This window comes from Trichosurus vulpecula, chromosome 1, assembly GCF_011100635.1.
Source record: "Trichosurus vulpecula isolate mTriVul1 chromosome 1, mTriVul1.pri, whole genome shotgun sequence".
Lineage (NCBI taxonomy): Eukaryota > Metazoa > Chordata > Mammalia > Diprotodontia > Phalangeridae > Trichosurus > Trichosurus vulpecula.
In genome coordinates this window covers 248,820,082-248,837,966 of record NC_050573.1, presented here as the reverse complement: position 1 = coordinate 248,837,966, position 17,885 = coordinate 248,820,082, and the positions used below count along the sequence as shown (strand labels likewise).

General features: G+C 39.9%; 1 pseudogene; it reads left to right on the top strand.

Annotated features, from left to right (window-relative positions):
- Nucleotides 1-4,749: 4,749 nt before the first annotated feature.
- On the top strand, nt 4,750-6,347 carry LOC118836491 (annotated as a pseudogene).
- The last annotated feature ends 11,538 nt before the right edge of the window (nt 6,348-17,885 follow it).

Below are 17,885 nucleotides of genomic sequence, written 5' to 3'. Positions count from 1 at the left end.
TGATTATAAATTGTTTTGATTTCTTCATTGGAAAACTGCCTGTTTGTGTCCTTTGGCCATATATTAATTGGGGAATAACTCCTACTCTTACAGATTTGACACAGTTCTTTATAAATTTGAGATATGAGAACTTTATCTGAGAAACTGTCTATAAATTCCCTCTTCCCCGCAATTTTCTCCTCTCTTTCTGATCTTGTTTATATCTGTTTTATTTCTACAAAACTTTTTAATTTAATGTAATGAAAATTATCCACTTTACACCTAACTTTGCTCTCTATCTCTTGTTTATTCATGAATTGTTGACCTATCCATAAGTCTGATAAGTAATATCTTCCATGTTCTTCTAATTTTCTTATAAAATATCTCTTTATTTCTAGGTTATATATCCATTTTGACCTGATCTTGGTAAATGGTATAAGATATTGGTCTATGTCCAGTTTCTGCCATACTGCTTTCCAGTTTTCCCAATAATTTTTACCAAATAATGAATTCTTATCCCAAAATCTTGTCTTTACACTTGTCAAATACAAAGTTATTATGTTTATTTGCTGCTGGAAATTATATGTCTACTCTATTCCATTAACCTACTTTTTTATTTCTTAGCCAGTACCAGATAGTTTTGATAATTGCTGCCTTATAATATAGTTTAAGATCTGGCACTGCTAAACCTACTTCCTTTACATTTTTTTTTCACTATTTCCTTGGTATTCTTGACTTTTTGTTTTCCTAATGAATTTTGTTAATATTTTTTCTAATTCATTAAAAAAATATTTTTGGTACTTTGGATGGCATTAAACATACGAATTAGTTTGGGTAAAATTGTCTTTATATGAGGAAGAGTTCGCACCTCAGCTGAGAATGCCAGTCGAAGCCAGAAGCTGGGAACAGAGAAACTAGCTAACTTTGTGGCCAGTAGAATTTTGCCTAGTAGTAATAAGCACCAACCATCAAACCAGTGAAGCATCATAAAGCAATGATTACAGGACACTAGAAGGAAGCAACACGTAGCAGAAAGTGATTGCCACGGCCATCGTGTTCCCCAGAGGCAGCACATTACATACATTCAGGAGAGACTATATTCTGAATGAGACCAGTAGCAGCAGGTCTTGTGGCAGCAACTTGATGACATGAATGAATGACAAAAAAGTATTAAGTGCTCACCACATGCAAAGTCCTGGGGAAACAAATAGAAAAGCAGGTCAGTACAAGCTTGTAAGAAGCTCTTGTTCTAATGAGCAAGACAAGTAAAGGAGATTTCAGCTTTGAGTCTCAGGGCAATGCCCTGTTGTCCTTCCTAACATGAAGCCTAGGTACTATTCTGGTGTTGCTTTTTCTGATTTTTTTTCTAGATTGTGTCTCTTTCTCTGGGGAAATTCTAGTTCTTTTGTTTCCTGAAAAAATACTTATTTATTCAACAAAAAGAAAGAAAGCACTTGTACCAGAAACCACAGAAAGTAAAAAATAAAACAAAGAACACAACAAAACTCACCCTATAATTTTTCCAACTTATGGTCTACCATATGTGACTTGGTATTATTAAGCTGTAGATCTTGACCACTGGACCTAAAAAACCCACATGACTCACAGTTTCAGCAAAGACAAGTAGAGGCTCACAATAATAGCTAACTCATGGTTCTATGCCTTTTTGATCCTCAGATCATCATACCCTCTTAGTCCTTGGTGGCACAGTGGAAAGGCCTTAGAGTCAGGAAAACTTGAGTTCAAATTTCGTCTCCAACACTTAATAGTCACTTGACTTCAGGCAAGTCACTTACCCCCAGAAACCTCAGTTTCCTCATCTGTAAAACAAGGATCATCATCATCACACCTACCTCTTAGGATTGTTTTCAGGAAAATAATGAGATATTTGTAAAGTGTTTATAAATCTTCAAGTGCTATATAAATGTTAGCTTGTGTTTGTCCTTCATTTTCGAAGAGGACCATTACATCAGGGAAATGATGACATGACTTGCAGGTGACTGATTTGAGTGAGAGAGAGCTATGCAAGGTCACCAGCCTCACTTTCTTCTCCAAGCCATTTGGATCAAGTGGCCTGATATTCATCAGCAGGACTGGAGATGGCCCAGGATGCATTGTGAGAACCTGGCCCTTTCAGGCTAAGGTCTTTGCAGGTTCTCACTTTCAGTGAGGTAATGCCTGTTCAGTGAATAGGAATCTTTAAGAAGTTAATCAAGGGATGGCCCCCTTTATTATTACTAAGTTCAAGCTTAATGTTGAGGCAAAGTAAGGCACTGGTAGGTCAGTGAACCATTAAGAAAAGCAATTTTACTTAGCCCTAGTATAGTAAGAATAATCAGCAAAGTCAGTATATGGATACACCCCCCTTTGTACCCAAGTAAAAACATTATTTTCAGAAGGATGAGATGTGGTGACTCTTGTAGTCTTCAGACAACCCACCAAGTTGAAGGGTCCGGACTCTACTTATGCCAGTACTGCCAGACCCTACCAGCAAGTTAGGCAAAGGTAGGGGAGGACAGGTCTTGGGGACAGCATTATTGCTTTTCTGAGAAACTAAGCCATGTTGGGGATGGGGAGGAGGAGGCATGGGCCCAATCCATTTTGAGGAGGGGAGAAGGTAAGGTGGAAAACCTGGTATATATTAGTTCTGCTTTTGTGCTCTGTTGTTTATCTGCTGGTTCAGCATTCTAGTCTGGTGCTGGCTGCTTCACACTGGGGACCATACGGCTACAGCAATCTTGATTATGGTGTACATGTGCCAAATGATGCATAAGAATTTTTAAAAAGTTACTCTGAAATGTGAGTCTTACGGTACACTTAATATTTTCTTAATAGTTATATTTTTATACTAAAAGTAAGGAAACAGAATAATCTCAGCCTCCACTGAACATGTCCACAGGTTCATCTGACTTTAGACTACATGAGCAAGGCACCTCCCTCCAGATGGCAGGGTGAATAAATAGCAGGTTCTGTTGTCTCTCCCTACCCCCGTCCCCCATCCTCATCAACCTCTTTTAAAGGTTGAATCTGCAAATCTAAAGTTATGATGTGAGAGCAAATGTCAAAGAAAAACTATTATTCCTCATGTCACAGTCATTTTGGGTTGAAGGCCTGGAATTCAAAGGTGACATCTTACATTTCCTATACAAAGATAAGGTTAAAGTTTGGGTCTGTACCTCCAGAATGTGCAATTTCTGTTCTGTCAGACCTTAGTCAAAAGTCAAGCTTGTCTAGATGATTCAATAGCTTTTTGAATCTCAGTTGTTGTTTTATCTTTGAAAATTCTTCACCATTAATGTTTGTGATATTTTTAAAAAAGCATTAATATAAAAGAAAAACAGGGCTTATACCGAGCTGATCTTAAAGTGCTTTCCATTACTAACCTTTCCTTATAAATTCCTTTTTTTGTTGGACAAAAAGGAAGGTGATTTAAGAAATGTCACTTTAGCTTGGGTAAGTTGGGAGGGATGGATCTCAGAAGACTTCTGTGTTAATTGAGCAAAACCACCATGACTTTGTTTCTCAAACATCTAGTGGCTTAACGTGATAGATTATGACCTTATTTTCCTGTTGTAGCCACCTCTGAACTTGAGCCTATGGGAAGTCCCAATATAAGTGTTCTAGGCTGGGCCTGATTCAGATTAGTTTCCTATTATATTTTATGATTGATATTGGAACAAAGTGAGACATTCATAGATCATTCAACACTTGACAAAAGGGGATTTACTTAACCATAGCAGAAGAATATTGGACAAACATAGGCATTAGGACACCTTGAGTTGACTTAGCTGAGTGAAGCTTTCTTGCCTGGGTTCCCATCTTGCCTGGGTTCCCATCATGGTATACCAACAAAGCCTTGGAATTCCCTTGTGGGTACTTTGTACCCTGTTGACGCTAAAGTAACATCAGTAGTCTGAACCTTAAATATTCTGAACCAATCAAATCCTGAGGAATCTTTCAACATCTTTTCAGGAAAAACTAGCTTAGCTTGCATGGATGGAGGAGTTACTATATTTATCCTACTGCAGTAAATGCAAGGGCCAATGAGGAAGAATTATCCATGATTATAACCTTATCTGAAAGTTCATGATACTTTCTAATTCTTCCATAAATGTACATGGTGGTAGAGAAGACACTTTTCTATGCCCTGTGGAGATAACCTGCTAAAAGTCATTATTAAAAGCAAGCTAGCACATCTTTATCACTGTGCCTGCTGAAAGGTAGGTCCTGCTTTGATATAATGACTTAAATCCCCGGTTACTTGGGTAATATTTAAACAAACTGTGGTTGATGAATATAACAGAGAATTGCTCTGCTGTAAGAAACATGGAAGGACTTATGTGAATCGATGCAAAGTGAAGTAAGCAGAACCAGGAAAATACTTTACACATAATGAATGCAATGATATAAAAGGAAATTTATATTGTGTGAATTCATATTGTTAAAACTGAAAGTTGTAAAGCTGTAATGACCAAGTTATGTCCCCCCAAAAGACACCTGTGAACCACAGCAGCAACGGAAGCAGCAGCAGGGAGGGAGGGAAGGAAGAAATAAAGAAAGAAAGGAAGAAAGTAAGGAAGAAAGAAAGAAGAAAAGAAAGAAAAGAAGAAAGAAGGAAAGGAAAGAAAAAGAAAAAAGGAAGAAAGGAAGGAAGGAAAGATGTGTTGCCCAACTGGCCAGTTCCAGTGGGGCAATTTCTATTTCTACTCACAGAGCTTGCTGTTTGTCCTTCATTCTCAAAGAGGACCATGACATCAGGGAGGTGATGCCATGACATGTAGATTTTATCCTGACAAAGTCCTAGAACCCCTCATCTCCACAGACAGTCACCTTTGGGTCAAGTTCTGAAGTAGCAGCAACATTCTGAGCAGGAGTTTCTTTGCTGTTACTGAAACTATATATGGGCAAGAAATTCACAAAGACGATGGTCAAATCCAGTCTCCTAATTATCCAGATGACTACAGGCTTTCTAAGGAATGTGTTTGGAAGATCGTTGTTTCTGAGGAGTTTCATGTGGGACTGACTTTGTAGGCATTTGAGATTGAACGACATGACAGCTGTGTCTATGACTAGCTGGAAATTCGGGACTGTGCCATTGAAGAGAGTGCATTGATTGGTCACTTCTGTGGCTATGAGAAACCACATGATAGCAAATCCAGCTCCAACAAGATGTGGATGAAGTTTGTATCAGATGACTCTATCACTAAAGCAGGATTTGCTGGCAAATTTTTTTTAAGTAAGTTGACGTATGTTCCTGGCCAGACAGAAAAATGGGTGTGAACAGCACTGTGTGAACACACTGGGCAGCTACAAATGTGCTTGTCATCCTGGCTGTGAACTGATGACAAGAAGCCTTGTGAAGTCGCCTGCAGTGGCTTCATGACCAAGCTTAATGGGACTATTACCAACCCTGGATGACCTAAGGGATACTGCACAAACAAAAACTGTGTCTGGCAAGTGGTGGCAAGGATCTCCCTCCAGTCTGAAGTGTTTGAGCTGGAAGGCAATGATGTTTATAAATATGATTATATGGAGTTCCAAAGTGGGTTGTCCTCTGAGCCCAAGCTTCATGGAAACTTTTGTGACTCTGAGAAACTAGAGATGATTATCTCCCAAAGCAACGTTGTGAGAGTGGAGTTCAGATCAGACAACACTGTTTCTAAATGCAGCTTCAAAGTAACCCTTCTTCCCAGAAAAGGATGAATGCTCTAAGTACAATGGTGGGTGTCAACATGAACACATTAACACATTTGGAAGCTATGTTTGACAGTGTAAAAATGGCTTTGTGCTGCATGAGAATGGCCATGATTGTAAAGAAGCTGGCTGTGAGCACCGGATCAACAGCATAGAAGGAATGATAGCAAGGCCAAACCAGCCTGATAAATATCCCAGCTGAAAAGAGTGTACTTGGAATATTTCCTTCACTCCTGGTCTTTGGACTTTTAACAAATTTGAAATTAAGCAGCACCAGGAATGTGCTTATGATCACCTTGAAGCTGTATGATGGACCCAACAACAAGTCCCCAATCCTCAGCCATTTCTGTGGCAGCAAGAAGCCAGATCCTGTGGTGGCTTCTACAAATAGGATTGTGCTCAGGTTCTATTCTTGATGCTTCAGTGCAGAGGAAAGATTTCCAAGCAAGGCAATAGCACAGAGTGTGATGGTTGTCTGAAGGCAGAAGTCCAGACCAAAGACCTCTATTCCCATGCCCAATTTGGTGACAACAAATATTCTGGGCAGTCTCATTGTGATTGCTGCAGAGTTTGGCCATGGTATGAAATTAATATTTCAGATGTTTGAAGTCAAAGAGGAGAGACATTGTGGGTATGACTGCATGGAGGTCTTTGATGGCTACAACAGCAATTGACTTTGATTGATTTGAGTGAGGGAGGGCTGGGCAGTCACCAGCCTCACTTTCTCCTCTGGAGTCATATGGGTCCAGGGGCCAGATATTGATCAGGACAACTGGAGAGGACCGAGGATGCGGTGGGAGACCTTGGACCTTTTAAGCTAAGGTCTTTCCAGATTCTCACTTAGAGTGAGGCAACACCTATTCAGTGAATAGGCCTCTTTAAGAAGTGAGGCAAGGGATAGTCCCTTTAATAAAAAAAAATCAAACTGGGGGGAAGATCCTCAGGGATGCGGGCCAAAAGCGAAACAGTTACTGTTTACATACATTCTGAGCCAGGAGGGCTCAAAAAAAAATAACCATTAAGTGGTGCTTGGGCAGAGACCTATTGTGCAGTCTATGAGATCCATAGTGAATTGGATTTAAGACTTGGTCTTTGAGAAAGAAATCTAGCCAGTGACCCCAAGTTAACTAGGTAGCTTTTGGCCATTAAAATTTACCCTCCTTTGGGCAGAATACCCTTGGGTAAGGGTAGAGGAGGAGAGCCTCTCCTCTCCTCTCCTCTCCTCTCCTCTCCTCTTCTCTCCTCTCCTTACCTCACCTCTCCACACCTCCTCTCCTCTCCTGCCAATGCTTATTTCATTGGCAAATGGCTTGAAGGACAAATGGTCTTCAAGAGACCAGTTCTTTTCACCTATATGGCTTAGAGCTCAGGGAAATCATAAGCTAAGAGAGGATCATCACATGGTGGTCCAAATTAATTGTCTGCCAGTTCCATTGGCAGATCTAGTTAAGAAAAATGGCTTCAACCAAGTTCCTCAAGATCAGACTACCAACTGGTGATCAAAATGAACAAAGCTTGGCATTTCTTTGGGAGAAATGCAAAAGCTGAATCTTGCACAATTGTATAGAATCATGATAGTTTTTTTTGGGGGGAGGGGTTAGTTCTAAATGACATTTTGTTAAGGCAAATGTGGGCATTATGAGCTAAAAGCTGTGGAGTATTAACTTTAATGAAGTATTTATGATTAAATAATTTATAGTGATGTTTACATAACCTTAAGTACCATTAGATTAAGAAGTTGGCTATGGCACATGTGTTTCAGACATAGATTGTTCTCAGTAACATTAAAGATGACTCCCATGCCTTTGGGGACTAAATGAAAGTCATTTAAACTATAGTATGTGATGAAAGTTAAAGTAATATTTAAAAAATTGGAAAGTCCCACCATAAGAATTATCCAAACAAAATAATGGTTGGGAGTTAAATTTTTTTAAAAAAGGTTATACAAAGGTAAAGGGAAATGCATGAAAATATTTTCTTGCTTTAAACAGGAAAAAGCTAAATAATAATAACATATATGTATGTATGTGTGTAAAGGATCAGTAATCAAAGCTTTAATAAATTTAATATGAAAAATTTTTTGAAAAAGACATCTGTGAAGACACTCTACTTTTTCAAGAGATGGGAAAATCGTAGGTGTGCAATGCTTTATAATTGTCCCTTTCTATTATGTTAATTTTACTCAATATTGTTCTCCGCCCCCCCCCATGCCCCCTGGCTTCTTTTACATTCCTTATTATAAGGGATGGCTCTCTGGGAGGTGTTAGGGAAAGGAATATAGTGGGAAGTATATGTGATGTAAAATATGAATATATATGTATATATACACATACATATACACACATATATATGCCTAATATTTTTTAAATGTATTATGATATACTTAGTTGTTTTGAGAAATAATCATTCATAGAATATATAAGTTTTCTGTGTCTTAGTACATGGCAAAATTCACTTGAGATTAAATGTCCTGTTGTATAGACTTACAGTTGGAAGACAAGAATGATAATAATAATAGCGAACATTTACATATCACTTATTATGTGCTAGTGAATAAACTGCAGTTTACCTGTCTGTATTCATTTTGCTGGCTTACTTGAGCAGTAGCTAGTAAGAAAAATTCTAGTAAGTAAAAATTCTAGAGTTACTTATTTATTTATTTATTTAATATTTTAGTTTTCAACATTGATTGCCACAAGATTTTGAGTTACAAATTTTCTCCCCATTTCTACCCTCCACCCTTTTCCAAGATGGCATATATTCTGATTGCCTCGTTCCCCAGTCAGTCCTCCCCTCTTTTACCCCACTCCCCCCCATCCCTTTTCCCCTTACTTTCTTGTAATGCAAAACAGATTTTTATGCCCCATTGCCTGTATATCTTATTTCCCAGTTGCATGCAAAAAAAAACAACTTTTTAAAAATTTTTTTAAGCATCTGCTTTTAAAACTTCGAGTTCCAAATTCTCTCCCCTCTTCCCTTCCCACCCACCCTCCCTAGGAAGGCAAGCAATTCAACATAGACCACATATGTATCATTATGTAAAACACTTCCACAATGCTTGTGTTGTGAAAGGCTAACTGTATTTCCTTCCATCCTACCCTGTCCCCCTTTATTCAGTTTTCTCCCTTGACCCTGTCCCTTTTCAAAGGTGTTTGCTTTTGATTACATCCTCCCAGTATCTGCCCTCTCTTCTATCATCTTCCCCTTTTTTATCACCTTCCTCTTAATTTCCTGTGGAGAAAGATACCCAATTGAGTGTGTATGTTATTCCCTCCTCAGGTCAAATTCGATGAGAGCAAGATTCACTCATTCCCTCTCACCTGCCCCCTTTCCCTTCCAACAGAACTGCCTTTTTGCCAGTTTTATGTGAGATAATTTACCCCATTCTATCTCTCCCTTTCTCCCTCTTTCATATTCCTCTCTCACCCCTTAAATTTATTTCATTTTTTTAGATATCATCCCTTCATATTCAACTCACCCTGTGCCCTCTGTCTATATTCACTTCAACTCCCCTCATACTGAGAAAGGTCTCATGAATTACATACATCATCTTTCCATGCAAGAATGTAAACAAAACAGTTCAACTTTAGTAAGTCCCTTATGATTTCTCTTTCTTGTTACCTTTTCATGCTTCTCTTGATTCTTGTATTTGAAAGTCAAATTTTCTATTCAGCTCTGGTCTTTTCATTGAGAAAACTTGAAACTCCTCTATTTTACTGAAAGATCATATTTTGCCTTGGAGCATGATACTCAGTTTTGCTGGGTAGGTGATTCTTGGTTTTAATCCTAGCTCCATTGACCTCTGGAATACCATATTCCAAGCCCTTTGATCTCTTAGTGTTGAAGCTGCTAGATCTTGTATTATCCTGATTGTGTTTCCACAATACTCAGATTGTTTCTTTCTGGCTGCTTGCAGTATTTTCTCCTTAATCTGGGAGCTCTATAATTTGGCAACAATATTCCTAGGAGTTTTCTTTTTGAGATCTTTTTCAGGAAGTGATTGGTGGATTCTTTCAATTTCTATTTGACCCTCTGCTTCTAGAATATCAAGGCAGTTCTCTTTGATATTTTCTTGAAAGATGATATCTAGGCTCTTTTTTTTGATCATGGCTTTCAGGCAGTCGAATAATTTTTAAATTATCTCTCCTGGATCTATTTTCCAGGTCAGTGGTTTTTCCAATGAGATACTTCACATTGTCTTCCATTTTTTCATTCCTTGGGTTCTGTTTTATAATATCTTGATCTCTCATAAAGTCACTAGCTTCCACTTGCTCCAGACTAATTTTTAGTAGTATTTTCTTCAGTGGTCTTTTGGACCTCCTTTTCCATTGGCTAATTCTGCCTTTCAAGGCATTCTTCTCTCCATTGGCTTTTGGAGCTCTTCTGCCCTTTGAGTTAGTCTATTTTTAAGGTGTTATTTTCTTCAGTATTTTTTTGGGTCTCCTTTAGCAAGTCATTGACTTGTTTTTCATGATTTTCGCGCATCTCTCTCATTTCTCTTCCCAATTTTTCCTCTACTTCTCTTACTTGCTTTTCCAACTCCTTTTTGAGCTCTTCCATGGCCCGAGACCAATTCATATTTTTCTTGGAGGCTTTTGATGTAGGCTCTTTGACTTTGTTGACTTCTTCTGGCTGTATGTTTTGGTCTTCTTTGTCACCAAAAAAAGATTCCAAAGTCTGAGTCTCAATCTGAGACTATTTTTGCTGCCTGGCCATGTTCCCAGCCAACTACTTGACCCTTGAGCTTTTTGTCAAGATATGACTGTTTGTAGAGTGGAGGGTACTTTGTCCCAAGCTTTAGGGTCCAAGCACTGCTGTTTTCAGAGTTACTTCTACTCCACCATCACCCCAGGCTCTGTCCCAGCAGCGCTCCTCCTCCCCCAAGAACTGCCAACCAGAACTGCAATACAGATCCAGGTAGGGCACAGCAAGAGTGTCTGCCTTTGTGCTCACAAAGTGCTCCTTGCATTCCCACTCTGATCCGCTGCTAGATTCCTCCCACCTTGTGAGCCAGGGACTTGGGAAGCAGGTGATGCTGGAGTTCTAGAAGCAGCCTCAGGAGCTTCCTGCTACCACCACCACTGCACGACCTCCTTCACCCCCAGAGCTGGCAGCTGGATCATTCTGAACTAGATCCCACAGTTTCCCCCTAACCTGCTCTTTGGTGTTGTTGGTTATGAGTCTGGTAACTGCCACAGCTTACTGTTTCATTGCCCCAAGGCCTGTTCCAGTTGGCTGATTCTGGGTCTGGTCTGTCCTGGCGCGGCCCACTCTGGGCTGCCCTCCACTCTCAGCACTGTGCAATAGACCCTTCCTGGCGACCATCCAGGCTCTCCTGGGTTGGAGACCTGTTTCCCTCTGCTATTTTGGTGGGTTTTGCAGCTCTAGAATTTGTTCTGAGACATTTTTTACAGGTGTTTGGAGTGATTTGGGGGAGAGCTTAAGCAACTCTCTGCTTTCCAGCTGCCATCTTGGTTCTGCTACCCTACTATTCCATAAGTAAAAATTCTAGCAACACTTTCCTATCATTTTTAAATTTCTAGAAATAATCACTATGCATGCTACTTCTACATCTACTTCTCAATGCATTACAATCAGGCTTCTGACACCATCCCTTGCCTAAAACTGCTCTCTCCAACATGACCAACAGTCTCAACTGCTAAAAACCAATGGTCTTTTTCTTTACTCTTCATATTCTTTGACTTCTTCAAATTTTTTATGTTGTTGACCAGTTTGTTCTGCTGATATACAATTCTCTACTTTTGGCTTCTGCAGCACTTTTCCTTCTAGTTCTCTTATCTGTAAAAAAATGTTCATGTTCAGTCTTATTTGTTCATCATCTACCTCCTGTTAGATAATCAGAGGTCTTCTCCAAAGTAATTTGCTTCTTTCTCTACACTTTCCTTGGTTATCTTATTCCACCAATAGGGATTCAATTACTTCCAAACAGGTGACTCTAAATTTACTTAATAGGCCCTAATGTCTCTCCTGGATTTTAATTCTGCATCAAAAATTGTCAGATGAACATCTCTAGTAGGCTGTCCTATCAACAATTCAAATTAATATATCCATAATAAAAAATCAACTTTTCCCCAGAACTCACTTTTCCTGCCTTTCCCAATTTATTCACTCAACAGTGGGACACACAGTATCAGTAAGTGATGAACATGTGCGTATGAGACATCCGCAGATGAAACACATACACATATTGCATACACACATATGCAATATATACATAGGTATTGTATATGCATACAGACATGGATGCACATATGTAGGTATATATTGCATAAATGTATAGACACACATATGTTCTTTTCTCCGGAGATTAACAAAGGAGAAGAGAGAGATGTGCTTTTTACAAAACAGTTTTTACCGTGAGCAAGTACAGCACATAGAGAGGAAAGGGTCAACATTGTAACAAAGAAGGATGCTTAAATTAATACAAAGAGAAGAATGTATCCTTGTTAGCATAGGCATTTACCCTTAACCAAAGAAAACAATATCTTCTTTGTTAGTCTGTCAGTAAATTCGAACTTGTTTACTGGTGTATGGGGTGTTCAGGGAGGATCAATACCTCTGGTGAGAGGGTTTGCTGAGCCCTTTCAGGGCTGCTCATCCATCTTTGCTGTCCACCTGTCACCTAACTCACCTGTGGCTCAAAGAAGCTGTAGCATTGCAGTGGTGACACCCTGGTAAAACCATCTTGGCAGATGGGCTAAACAGGGTTGAGGGTTGCCAGCAGGCTTCAAGCCTATCAGTGAGCTAGGGGAATGCCTGCCCTAACATGTGAAGACTTCTCCTGGAAGATTAGGTGGATGAGAACAATTTGTTCCAACCGCCTTGAAGGGGCTGAAGGAGGTGCCAATAGAAGGAGATTCCATAGAAGGTGCCGAGGTCATCCACTGAATCTGGGACCTTCCCCAGTCATCTTGACTTTTATCTCGCCATTGGACTTCGATGACTCTGGGACAGAGAGTGAGGGTGACAACTCTGCCCAAATCTATCTCACTTAAATCAAATTCACATGCAAGTGAAGACATCACCTATCATCCACTACTTCATCCACCTCAGACTACAACGTTGTGATGTCATTGGTCTTCTTTGAAAACAAAGGACAAACAACAACAGCATTATGTGCCAGGCACTGCGCAAGGTGCTTTACAATTATTATCTCACACGATTCTCACGACCCTGGGAGGTAGATGCTATTATTATCCTGAGATGAGGAAACGTAGGCAAACAGAGGTTAAGTGACATGCCCAAGGGATACACAGCTAGTAAGCGTCCATGCACATTTGAACTCAAGTCTTCTTGACTCCAGACCCAGTGCTCTACCCACGGTACCATTTACCTATCTTACAGATCCTCAAGTCCAACCTGCTCACTTTCCAGATGAGGAAACTGAGGCCCAGAAATGGAAATGAAACTTTCCCTAAATCTCATAGTTGCAGAACCAAGATTTGAACCAACTTATACAATACTGTGGAAAGAGACAAAAGACTCGGGTTCAAATCTACTTCTGTATGTATTACCTGTGTGACTTTGGGCAAGTGATTTAATCTCTATAACTCTCAACTTCTTCATCTGGAAAATGAGGAGTAGATATATCAATTGCCATCTCAGGCCCATTTTAGCTCTAAATTGATGATCCTCTGACTTCAGGAATCATTGGTCTTTCTTCTTCCCTCCACCGTTCTTTACCCTTTCTTCTGATATAGTGGAGGGAAAAACACGTGTGTGATTTTTTCCCCTGGATTGATTCCAAATGCAATCTCAAATATTTCTGTATGAACGATTTGTTTGAAGTATTGACACCTTCAGACTGCAGGGAAAAACATTCTTATCCATCTGAGTCAACTTTATTGATGGCCTTTTGTCAGCCCCTTTCTCCAATAAGACGCAGATACTTGATCACCTGCTTTTGAGAGAGATGATTTATTGAGGGCCCCTACTCAAAATCTAGTCAGTATTAGCTGGTTCGTTATGATTCTATAAGGGGTAACGATCGTTAGCAATTACTGCCGTATACTCATCTAGTAATACGTATTTAGTCAGTCATCTAATAATAGGTATAAGAATAAGCAGCATATTAATCCATATTTTGTGTATCATGTAGTAATATAGATCTAATTGGAGGGCCCTATAATAGGCTTCAGACTTTAATGTGATGTTCATTATTTTTTTATGAGCTATGGAGCTTCCTTACACACCTGCAAGAACACTGACATGGATATTTCTATCCTACTTTGTTCAAATTCCATCACCAAACCAAGCATAGGTAGCATGATATGGAAAGTGCCTCCACCCCACCCGCCCCATATGTTCTTGGAGCTTATGTATAGCTCATATCATCTCCTCTTGCCCAACCTAAGGAGGAGCCCATCCGTCTTGTGACTACCTAGTCATTGGAGATAATTCCTTGCTTCATTCAACCCGTGACCCTGCTGACATATTGTTTTTTGCTTATGTTAGCTTTTATGTGCAGTATATATGTGTCATACGTGTGATACATTAGCTTTTATGTGTGACATATGCGTGTCATATGTCAGCTAATGAGATTCTGTATTTTGTATAGCTGCTTTAGAATGTTCAGGTAATAAATCTGGTATTAAGCCTCATGAAAATAAGCATTGGAAGGAGGGAATATCCAGATTGTGAGGAAAGTCTGGGGTCCACTTCATTAGAGGGGGCCAAGTCCCTTCAATAAAGTGCTTTGGCTCAGAGCTTTGCCTCAGTTTCTCTTTTAGTTGTTCGGGATGATTTCTGTCCCCACCTCCATTTTCTGTTAACTTAGCCAAACTATCTGGTTCTCTGATCCGTGACATGACAGGTAATTCACCTAATGGTACAAATAAAACCATATGAATGTATCCAGATATAAGTTTGGAAGTGTTGAAGATAGCATAGTACTAACTACTCCCTCTTGGATGGTTCCCCACCCTTGTGTGAGTGGAGCCACTCTTTCCTAATTCCTCCCTTCAACATCCCTGAGGATTTCCTTTAGTCGGTGTCTTCATTCTGACCCTCCCTCAGGGTCGGATGCCACCAGTGACCCTGGAGTGAACGACATAGAGAGTAATCCTTCCTCTTAGTCTTTACTCACCCAGCTACTTCCACCAAATAAGGCTACTACTAACTCAGGGCTCAGGTATGGCCTAGGTTAAAATAGTCTGTATCACGTATTTTATCAACCTGTTTGTTACCCAATAAAATTTAACTGTCATCAGTATTAATAAGAATCTCTCTAATTTCACTCAAGCTCCCAGCCTAGAGAGTATCTGTGCATTGGAAAGGTCTTAACCTCTATCCCTTTATCTTTACATATCACAGGCCCTTTCAATCTGTCTTCCCCTTAGATAATTAGGCACACAACCAACAGGGGTTAGCCAGCTTTGGTACTAACTAAAGTACCAAGTACATTATTTTAAGGAAGGGAAGAAAAAAATACCTCTGGATTAAACATTCATCCTCTTGGGAAGAAAGGAAAGGTGGTAGGGGGAAAATGAATTTAACCAGTTGCACAGATTCTTTCTCAAGGGAAATTTCATCGCTGATTGGACATTTCCCACACACCTGCCTCAGGTGAACTGTCTGTCTACTTTGGTGGACAAGGGAGGCAGAGCACACGGTTGAGTTGCACTTAACACCAGCTGTAGGAGCTGGCCTCTTTATTCTGTCTCTTAAGTGTCTTTCTCTTTCTTGCTAAATTGACTCTATTCAAATTCCAATTGAAAGCAAAATGTAAATGATGGTCCTGGAGCGGCCACCAAGCACTCAGTTCAAACTCAGGTATACTTCGCTTGTCTTTTCAATTTGAAGTCTCTGCGTCTACATAATTTCTTATGAGTCTCTAGTTGCTTCTCCTTCAGAGAAAGACCAATATTTTCTGGTGGGATTAAATCTCCCAGGAATTCACCCAGCTAAGTGTTGAGAATTTTCCCTCTCCTCCCAAAGAGAAATCTGTTTCCCCAAGCTTGACTAAATTCACACAAGAGAGAAATGTAGAGATAAAAAGAGAAGACAGAAAGAAACAGTTCAGCAACTCTTTCTGATGAAAAAAGAAAAAGATTGGTCAGTGAGGCTGCAATATCCCTTTCTAGCCTTATGATACATTAGTCCCCTTCACAACTCTTTAGTCCTGACAAACTGGCCTCCCTCTCCCTCAGGCATAGTATTATAGCTGACATCTCTAAGGCTTTGCAACAGGTGATCTATGTGTAGAAGGTAGTCTCTTCTCTCTCCTTTCTCCTCCTTCTGCTTCTAAGTCTTCCTAGTTCTCTTCAAACTCAGCTCAAGTACCACTTTCTTCATGAAGAAAGCCTTATTTTCCTAGATGAAAATTCCTCCCTCCTCCCAAATCACTTCATATTTATGTTGTATGTTTTTTAACATACTTTTTACATACTTATAGGAGTACACATTGCCTCCCCCAATAGAATGGAAACTGTTTGAGGGCAAAGATTGTTTGATTTTTGTCTTTATATCCCTATTGCCTAGCACAGTGCCTGACACAAGAGTATATGCCTTCTAAATGCTTATTGATTTATCGGTAGCAAAAGAACATGATCACGTTTTGGTCAACGCCATTCTTTTTCATTTGGCAGGATTATCATTGTGTATTATAATCGCTCTTCCCCAGAAATAATTTCCCATCGGGTATCTACCCAACATATAAAAAGGTACTTGAAGGTTCTGCTCTTGTTATCCCAAGCTGACAGAAACACCCAGGCTTTAATCAATTCATCCTTTTTCTCAACAGATTCTGGCTTCTTCCACTAGGATTAAACAAAATCAATAAGCCAAAAATGCTCACTATGGCTTTTCCCTGTACAGCATGTTGTAAATCAGCCAAAGTCTTCTACTCTTATGAATACAGTCAATCCTCAACATTCAGGCGTTTGACTTTTGCAACTTCGAGCATTGGTGTAATTTTATTAGTAACCTCATTTCACTTTCATGTTGGCAACCTGGCACATTCACGGCTGTATGTAGTAGAGAAAAAAATGAAAGATATCATGCAGCTAGTTTGTGGAGTGGTTGGTATTCCATTAGGTACTTCACTGGTCTTGTTCACCCTTGTAAAGAGCTCACTGTGCGTTTGTTGCATATTTTCATTGTTTGCCTGTACAACTCAAGTTTAGTGTTGCAGTTATGTCCCTAAGTCCTTTGGGCTCTAAGGCCAAGCATGCAAAGTCTGTGATGAGGCTTAGTGAGAAAATAAAAGTGTTAGACAAACTTCATGCAGTAATATCTACAGCCGCTGTCTGCAGCAAGTTTGGTGTTAACTAATCTACCGCATGTGGGCCAATCACTTCGTTACTCTTTAATGATTTCAGCATTTCGTCTTTGGCTGTCTCTAGCTTGATTTCAGCTGGTTTTTGTTCACTCGGTGGCAGATTGTTAAATAACATGTGTTTCTTATTCACCAAGTTCCTCATCCATGTGGCATCTGACGTTTTCATTACTGCTTGTCACAAATCTCACAGCTTCTACAGTTTCAGTCCTCAGCTATTAGTTCAGCATTTATTCATACCAGGACTTTTCTATCTAACATGTGGAGACTTTGCAAACTGGTGGAGAACGAAATTGGCCAGTGTGAAAAATTGTTTTTTATTACCAGTGGCTTGGTTCTACCCACCCCAAGTTGAACAAAGGAGGGGCACCTCCCACTGGATTTTCTCAAGAGATGAGGCCAGGAATAAATTGTGACTATAGAATTAGGGTAGCTGTTTTTTCCCTCGGGTGGGGCCTCCCCATTCCTTGTGCCTTAGTGCTTTCATATCCTAATATTGTTTTTCCTTCCTACTATTCAGGCATGTGAAACCAGAGTCTCTCCTGGTATCTTGCCATCGTATTCACTAGTTACCACTCTACCCTCCTTCCTACATGTAATGGGCCCCCTCTGGACTCCATCTCCGCTGACCATGCCCCACTTGGTACACAAGTTAATCCACTCTACTTTGGAACTCTGCCCTTTGAGCCATCCTGATTAGTGACTGAGCGCAAACCTAACATAATTGGCCAACCACAGTGTTTTACATTCCATCTGGCATATTTATAAGTTGGCTCCTCCTAATAGAATGTATGATAGAATAGGCATCTAGGTTGTACAATGGATAGAGTGTCGGGGTGGAGTCAAGGAGACTCATTTTCCTGAGTTCAAACCAGGCTTTAGATGCTTACTAGGTGTGTGACGACTCTGGGTAAGT